Source organism: Amia ocellicauda (genome assembly GCF_036373705.1).
Source record: "Amia ocellicauda isolate fAmiCal2 chromosome 11 unlocalized genomic scaffold, fAmiCal2.hap1 SUPER_11_unloc_6, whole genome shotgun sequence".
Taxonomy (NCBI): Eukaryota; Metazoa; Chordata; class Actinopteri; order Amiiformes; family Amiidae; genus Amia; species Amia ocellicauda.
The window spans coordinates 366,357-374,056 of NW_027102664.1; the positions used below are offsets into that span (position 1 = coordinate 366,357).

General features: G+C 44.2%; 1 non-coding gene across 1 annotated transcript; it reads left to right on the top strand.

Moving 5' to 3' along the window:
- The first annotated feature begins 1,815 nt into the window (after positions 1 to 1,815).
- Positions 1,816 to 1,888, top strand: trnav-aac (transfer RNA valine (anticodon AAC)). Its single transcript has one exon. It is a non-coding gene; the product is annotated as a tRNA-Val (tRNA).
- Positions 1,889 to 7,700: the final 5,812 nt, after the last annotated feature.

Genomic DNA, 7,700 nt, shown 5'->3' on the forward strand with positions numbered 1-7,700 from the left:
TTCTCTATTATAAACGGCTCCTTTTTCAGCTCCAGCAAAATCTCATCTATGATTTTCTGGACTTGTCCCACAGTGACATGTATGTGGGAGTAAGAGAGCGCCTTGATTAGTGCCGGTTTCAGCCACGGTTTGTTCAGTCTTCTGTAAAACACATTGAAATAGAACAGGAAATAGTAACGGTCTGGTTCAAACAAACAACTGTGTCTCAACTGACTGGGGTGATTCACTTCACACCCCCGACAGACTTCTTTCAGAGCTCGGTCGATGAGAGCACTCAGAATATACACCAGGGTGCTTTTAACCACTCTGCTTACTTGGTCACATACCCCGGGCATAAATCCTGCGTCTTCATCACGCCCCCGGGACAGTCCGATGCTCATTGGGTCGCCTGGTGGTTTGTGGGGTGTTTCTCCATCCATTGGACTGACCCCCTCCTGAGACGCACAGACGGTAGACAGTTCGGCAAAATCGAGGCCCTCCATGAGCTCCAGAGGCTGGGGATCCCCGAGACTCATTTGGACATCCATCGCACCGCATGTTGTTTCGTCCTGAGGGACCGGGGTCTGAGGTCTTGGAGAGTAACCACAGTCAAAGGGTTCCAGAGTGTATACAAAATATGGGGAATAGAACCAGGGGTGATCCCGGGTTTGAAGAGGCCTGTAGAGCCTGTCGACGTCCGCAGCTTTCGGGTAAGACATTCTCTTTAATTTTAAACCATGAATGAATTGTTGCACCTTTTATCCTATCTCTTCACTACGTCACGACACACCGCCCTCTTAGAAGAGAGTAGCCCCTGAGCCGTCAGACCCCCCTCCAAAACCCCACACGTCGTCTGTCGTAGTTCTGCAAGCTTTCCCATTCACACCTTTCAAAACCCTGAGTCGGAGACTCCATTTCGCATTCTCTTGGACCCTCTTGCAAGCCTTCTAGAGTCTTATCCACAAGCCCCAGATCTCTCCAGGCCATCACCTTCAACCAGTCCTCATAAGAGTATTCAATTACCGTCTCAAAAGGTTCCAACGTACCCTCCTTCTCTCCCAAAGCAAAAAGCTCCACTCCAACATAGCTGGGATCCCTTTTAAAGCGGTAACCCCGTCGAGCCCCCCAGAACAACACCCAGGAGCGTTCAATCTTCAAATTGGTGAGTACAGGAACCCTTGCCCGGGATTGTTTCTTGCGGGGTTTCATGTTGATGTCGCTGGACATGTTGAAGAAGCGGGATGTTTCAGATGCTGAGAATTAAAGAGGTATTGCCTAAAAGAAGCGCGGGTTCTTAAATAGAGAGGAGAGTTTCGGGGCGTTGCCTTCAGAGGGGTGGGGGTATTTATGGGTGGCCTTGTTGTTCAGGGTTTTATGGGTGCACACTTTCTGACGGATATGACGTAGGAATAATTAAGGAAATAACTCTACCTAAAATCACGCCCCCCAATTATGACGTAGGAATATTAATAAGCTTAGGGCATACGTCATAACAAAATAGGCCGCGCCCAAAAAACCCTACTATCTACTCTTATGTAGTTGAAGGCGCAGTATAGCTCTCATAGTCTGGTGGTGACGGAAGACCACCAGCCGTTTGAACAAGCCATTCAGCATCACCTTGTTGGGTTAAGTGCAGGCACTGTCAGAGCGCAGGGCGTCCTGCCTTTGAAAGAGTTTCCGAAGTGTCCTGATGTGCCCTTTAGCAATGCCAAACAGGTCTGTGAAAATGGCATCCTTTCGCCGCACTTCTCACAGCCTAGCCGACCTGAAACACCTGAGCCCGTTTTACCAGCAGGCTTTAACGGTAACCATTTGAAGCAAGAGGCAGCGGTGTCAGTTTCCGTAGTGTAGTGGTTATCACGTTCGCCTAACGCGCGAAAGGTCCCCGGTTCGAAACCGGGCGGAAACAGCCTACTGTGGGCTGGCCCTTTTCGTCATGCTTGCCCTCGTGGTTCCCCGGAGGCGGTGGGTGTCTTTTCTTCATTGGAGTGCCCGCAATCGATGCACTCAGAGCGTCCGTCCGTCGACAGGTTGAAATTGTAAACGCTGGTGTAGCCACTTTTAATTAAAATCTGATGATGATGATGATGATGATGTTGTTGTTGTTGTTCTTGTTGTCATCGTGGTCGCCGTCATTATTATTGTTAAAGTAAAGCAGTAGTTAGATTTGTTGCTACCGTAAGGTGTAGAAGACAACAGTTGGTATGGCGTGTGATATCAAAACATTCAGAATACTTTTAACCTATATAATTTATAAGCTTTGTAAAATAAACCCAAATATCTCTTTTGCGGGGATAAACGCTGTTCTGAGTAGTTTGTGACTTGTTTAATACCAAACAAAGCATCGCTATAAAAAAAAAAAAAAAAATCACTGTAAAAGCGCTAGTTATTTTTGATCTTTATAGTTATTTTCTAGGCTCAGGTTGTTTTTTAGCGCTTATAAAGGCCTGAAATATTCTTAGTGGTTGTTGACTATAGGTCTTGATGCTTAAAAATGTTTTTTTGAGAGACCAAAAGGTTCTAATAAAAGTTTAGAGTAGAGAGGAGAGAGATCGTCTCCATCTTGGTTTCTATTTGAAATTTGATGCAGTGTCATTTTATTGGTTGGTTTTGATATGTTAATTGGTAACAGGGTGGCACAAAGGCCAGACCAGAACAATGCCTTACAAACAGATCCGGCATGTGGCCATCAGTATAAGTATGAAGGTCTGGTCTTCAGCTCGACAGACTCATACTGACCTTTCGATTTAAGACTAAAGATCAACAATGTCCGGAAACAACATCAGCGATTCGATTTAAACGAGTTTTTAGGCAAGTCTTCAGATTATTTTCATTGACTCAGAGCGTGTTGTGTGCATGTATTGTAAATAAGGCTATAACATCTGTTTTAAGTTCTGTAAAATTATTTTTCAACCAGTCAACAAGAGTTAATTCCCAACGCTGAGGAGATCATCTGGAACAACGACGGTAAGATTTTTGTGTTTGCGCTCATGGGTTCTTATGCATGGGTGTGTGTGGTTTTGAAGCGGCTCATTAGAGTTATGAAAACGTTTTAATATATATTAATGCCGGTCTCTTTAATTACACAGAAACTATCGAAAGGCCTGTGATTAATGTCTCCGAGGATCGACCAAGAGAAGTGGTTGTCCCTAGACAGGCTGTCTGCCGACCGGGTAAGAACTAAACCCCTGTTTGTTTGTATAACGTTTCTGTAAGATGTTTGAGTCCAGTTTTGTTAATTTTAAAAAATTATCCTGTCTAACAGTATTAAGAAACGTGGTTCGAGACAACGAAAGGCCTTCCACATCGAGGGCTTGTTTCGTTTTACCTTCGAGAACCGTAACCTTTCAAGAATCTGAAAGGCCGTTAGCCCCGGTATCTGATAGCTGTGAGTATATGTCTGCAGCCTGTAAGAGGTTAAAGCTTTTTATAAAGCGGTGTGGTTAAAGGTTAAACATGTCTCTTACCTTCACAGCGGTGCAAAAAGCTAAACCAGCCGAAAAACATAAGAAACGATTATTCTGTGGAGGTAAGTAAGATCTTTCAAACTTTAATGTTTTTAAAAGGGCTTTGTTTGCCCGTTGATGGCTAATATTTAAGCGATGGGTGACCGTTTCCTGTAGGGCGGGGGGTTCTGGGAAAGATCTTTAGAAGTCCGGACAGGTCTATGCTTGTTTCTGGGGAACGTGTTTAGAAATGACCGATTGCCGTACCGTCTGGTTAGGAAGTAAAGACGTCCGAAAGGGTTTAGTAAGTTGTTTGGCTTATCTCCCGCTATTATACTTCTGTTTTAAAGTGGTTGTAGGAAAAGGCTTGAAGGTGTTCATTGTATTTAATATTTAAACAGATCGTGAAAACATTTGTGAAACAGGAAGTCCCGGGATCAGGAAGCGTTTACACTTGGAAGGTTCGTTTAAAAATGAAATGTTGTTGTGTGTGTGTGTGTTTTATTAACAATATTACAGTTTTTAAAGAAACATTTAAGAAACAGTTTATTTACAGCGGCTTCTCTGTTTTACATTTATTATCAAGTCCTAATAAATATATTGTCTGTAAATAATAAGGCGTTGTAGTGAATGTCTAAGGCTATTTTCAAAGGTTTAAAAAAGCTAAAGGTTTTGAATGTCCTGGACATGTTGTTTTAAGTTTGATTTCTGTCACCGTTTAAAGATGTAAATGTAATGTATATTTTTATTCTTCCCAAGACTCTTGGGATAGTCATTCTGTGGATGAGCTATTGAGGACAATTACCCCGTCTAAGTGGGATCAAACATCTTCCCCGGTGAGATCACCGATAGGATCCCCCACGGTGGTCTTGGAGACCCCCCAACATCTACTCAGGCCACAGCCTTCTGGGGGTAATTCAACACCCCAGATTCAGCCCGCCGCATTGTCGGGCGGAACAAATACAGGCATCCAACAACCTCAGGGGTCGCCGTCAGTCAGGGCTGACACACCACCCAACGACGGCCTGGTTTCAACATCGTCCCCCCAGACCCGTTTCTTGGCTACAGAAACGCGGAACAGTACCCCGCGCTTGGCCAGGGTGTCACCGCAAAGGCCTTCTTGGTCTCCGTCCATGAGTATACGCTCGCTCCCTGCCTCCTTCGACCGAGATTTACCGGAGCGACCATCCTTTGAAGCTGAGCCAGGCCACCAGCCCCCGGAGCTACTTCCTGAAGGTCGGCATGAGTTGCTACATACTTTGTTACAAAATCAAAGACTTGTGTTAGTGGGGCAAAACCTGGTGATAGAGAGCCAAAACACCCTTATTAATACCCTTACTAACGAATTGTACCGTATTTAATGTTTTAATAGACACAAAACGCCTTACTATTGTGGGTTGTTGGAAAAATAAAAAATAAATTAAAAAATGTCCTGACTTGGTAAAAGAACTCACAAACTAAAGGATTATGAACAAGCTAGGGCCCCAAAAAGACCTTCCCGAGAGAACATCCCCGGCCCTGTTGTGAACTCCTCTGATGTCCCAATGAACTTGGAACTATTACAAATGATAAATGATTTAAATAACCCCCAATTACCACCGATAGAATGTGAATTAACAGACTTACCGGTGAACCCCGACCTGTTACAGATGGTCAATGATCTAAATAACCACCTCCCACCGGTAGCGCTTATAGAGGTTCACCCCCTAGTTCACCCCGATTTGTTTGAAATGGTGGAGGCTTTGGAGGAGCTACCCCGACCAAATTCTGCCCCTATTATAAATGATTTGAGACAATTAGAACACAGGATGGCGGCAGAAGCAGCCATCACTATAGAGGAGGGTCTTGACATTAACCGGTTGGATATCTTTGAAGGACTTTTACAGGCTTTAAATGAGCCTCCTCAAAAAGGGGGTTTTGTAGATGTCAGCAGTGGGGGTGTTCGGAATGTGGAGGGTTCTGAGACTGATAAGGCTGTGGAGGACATGCTCTGTGAGAATGTAGGGGGTGAAGGCTTTGTTCAAAATGATGATGTGTCCAAGAGTACCAGTGATCCCGTGATTATAGATAGACCGGCCTATAACAATTTTGAAATGATTCAGCGTTTTAATTTTGCAGAACTTTTAAATTGTGACAATTATGCAGAAATATTTGTCAACATACACGAGGCCTTGCAGAAAATGCTTGAACAGGTTGCTGAAAGGGTCAGACCTCGAGATGTTGTACAGTTAGAACTCAGAGGGGATGATTTGTTTAGCAACCTATCTGTAATGCTGAGTGGAGATAATTTAGACGTCTGGCTAAAATCGAAGCGTTATTGCAAAGTAACGCAGCCATCTTAGCTGATGAAAGTCTGTCTCTGGTAATGAATGTGGTTCGTAACCCTGAGGGTGGGGCGCTTAGATGACTGTCGAAATGCTTGAAGAACGACATAATTAGGACCAAGCTCAGGCAATTAGTGGTGAGTTCCAGTGGGGACAATAAGCTCTGTTTTGCTTACAGTTTAATAAAACTACTCACCCCCGACATGCCTGAACCCCAAGCTCTGCAAGAGGCTTTAATGCTTCATCAGAGGGCCGGCTTAAACTCTCAACAGATGGTTGCCTTTTCAGACATCACCAAGTTTGAGGAGTTGTTGTCTTTAAAAATTGTTGTGTGGTACCGTTGTGAGGTAAAGGAAGTATTTGTGAAATTTCAGACACATCCTGAAACCCATACACAGACACTGTTTCTCTTCCTAAGTGATAGTCATTACTTTGGAATAAAGAGTTTGACGGCTTTTTTGGGTTGTTCGTATGTTTGTCATTGGTGTTATAAGGCCTTCAATGATAAGCTTAAGCACCGCTGTGACGGTTACTGTAACGTCTGTTTCAATCCGCAATGTCGTAAGGGTTTGGCCCCTACCATCCGATGTAAAGATTGCTTAAGGATTTGTCTCTCAGCGTTCTGTTTTTCCGAGCATAAGGTACAGAGGGCCGCTGCTGAGAGGGGTTAAAAAATGGAGTTATTGTGATCAAACTAAATGTTGCCCGCAGTGTTGCCTCCAGTACCGTTTTCATGAGGTTAAACCACACAAATGTCTGGAGCCGAGATGCAGGATCTGTAATGCTGATTTAACCCCGGGGTCCGAACACCAGTGCTTTATTCAGCCGGTTAAAAAGGAGCCGCCGCACAACTGGTATGTCTTTTTTGATTTTGAATGCCGGCAAGAAAACGGGGTCCACGTTGCTAATTATATACACTGTATTGACATGTTGGATCGTGAGTGGTCAGCTAGCGGTGAGAGTTGTGTCAGGGATTTCTTTACGCGGTATCGAGGTCCAAAATACCTCAATTACACATTTATTGCCCACAATGCTAAGGGTTATGATTCTTACATTTTGATGAAGTATCTGGTGGAAAATGGGGTGACCCCAAGAATAATAGCTCAGGGTAGCAAGATCATGTGTTTCACCGACGAAGCTTTCAACTAACGTTACATAGACTTGTTAAATTTCCTCCCCATGAAATTGAGCGCTTTGCCTAAGGCTCTGGGTTTTGAGGCTCAGAAGAAAGGTTGGTTCTGCCATTTTTTTAATACTAAGGACACTCAAAATTATCAAGGGTCCTACCCGCCCGCCTCTTATTATGGGGCTGATACTATGATGTCTCATGAGAGGGAGGAATTCTTTAAATGGTACAATACGGTTAAGTGAGGTGTTTTTGATTTCCGAGAAGAGATGGCCGCTTATTGTAAAAATGATGTGGTGATCCTTAAAGAAGCCTGTGTGCGTTTCTGCGCCGAGGTTATCAACACATCGGGTCTCAACCCTTTGCAAAGTGTGACCATAGCGTCTCTCTGCATGAAAATGTATCGGTCCAATTTCTTGCAGAAAAACACTATAGCGGTCACCACTTCTGACAACTATCGTGCTAGACAAAAGAACTTTTCGACTGTCTCCATACAGTGGGTGGAATACCTGAGTGCCGGGATAACATCTTCATCAGACATGCTTTAAATCAAGGGGAAGTAAAAATGGGGCCTTACTACTTAGACGGTTTTAGCGACGTGTCCGGGCGGCGTACCGCTTATGAGTTTGCCGGTTGTATTTACCATGGCTGTCCTCAGTGCTTTGACCCAAACACCTTTAACCCCGTAACACTAAAACTCTGCGGTGATATGTACTATGATTTCCAGGAACGAATTGAAACTTTAAAAAACACCTATGGTTTGAAAGTGCTGGTGATTTGGGAACACGAGTGGACGACCCTGAAGCAACAGGATGCGGGGGTACA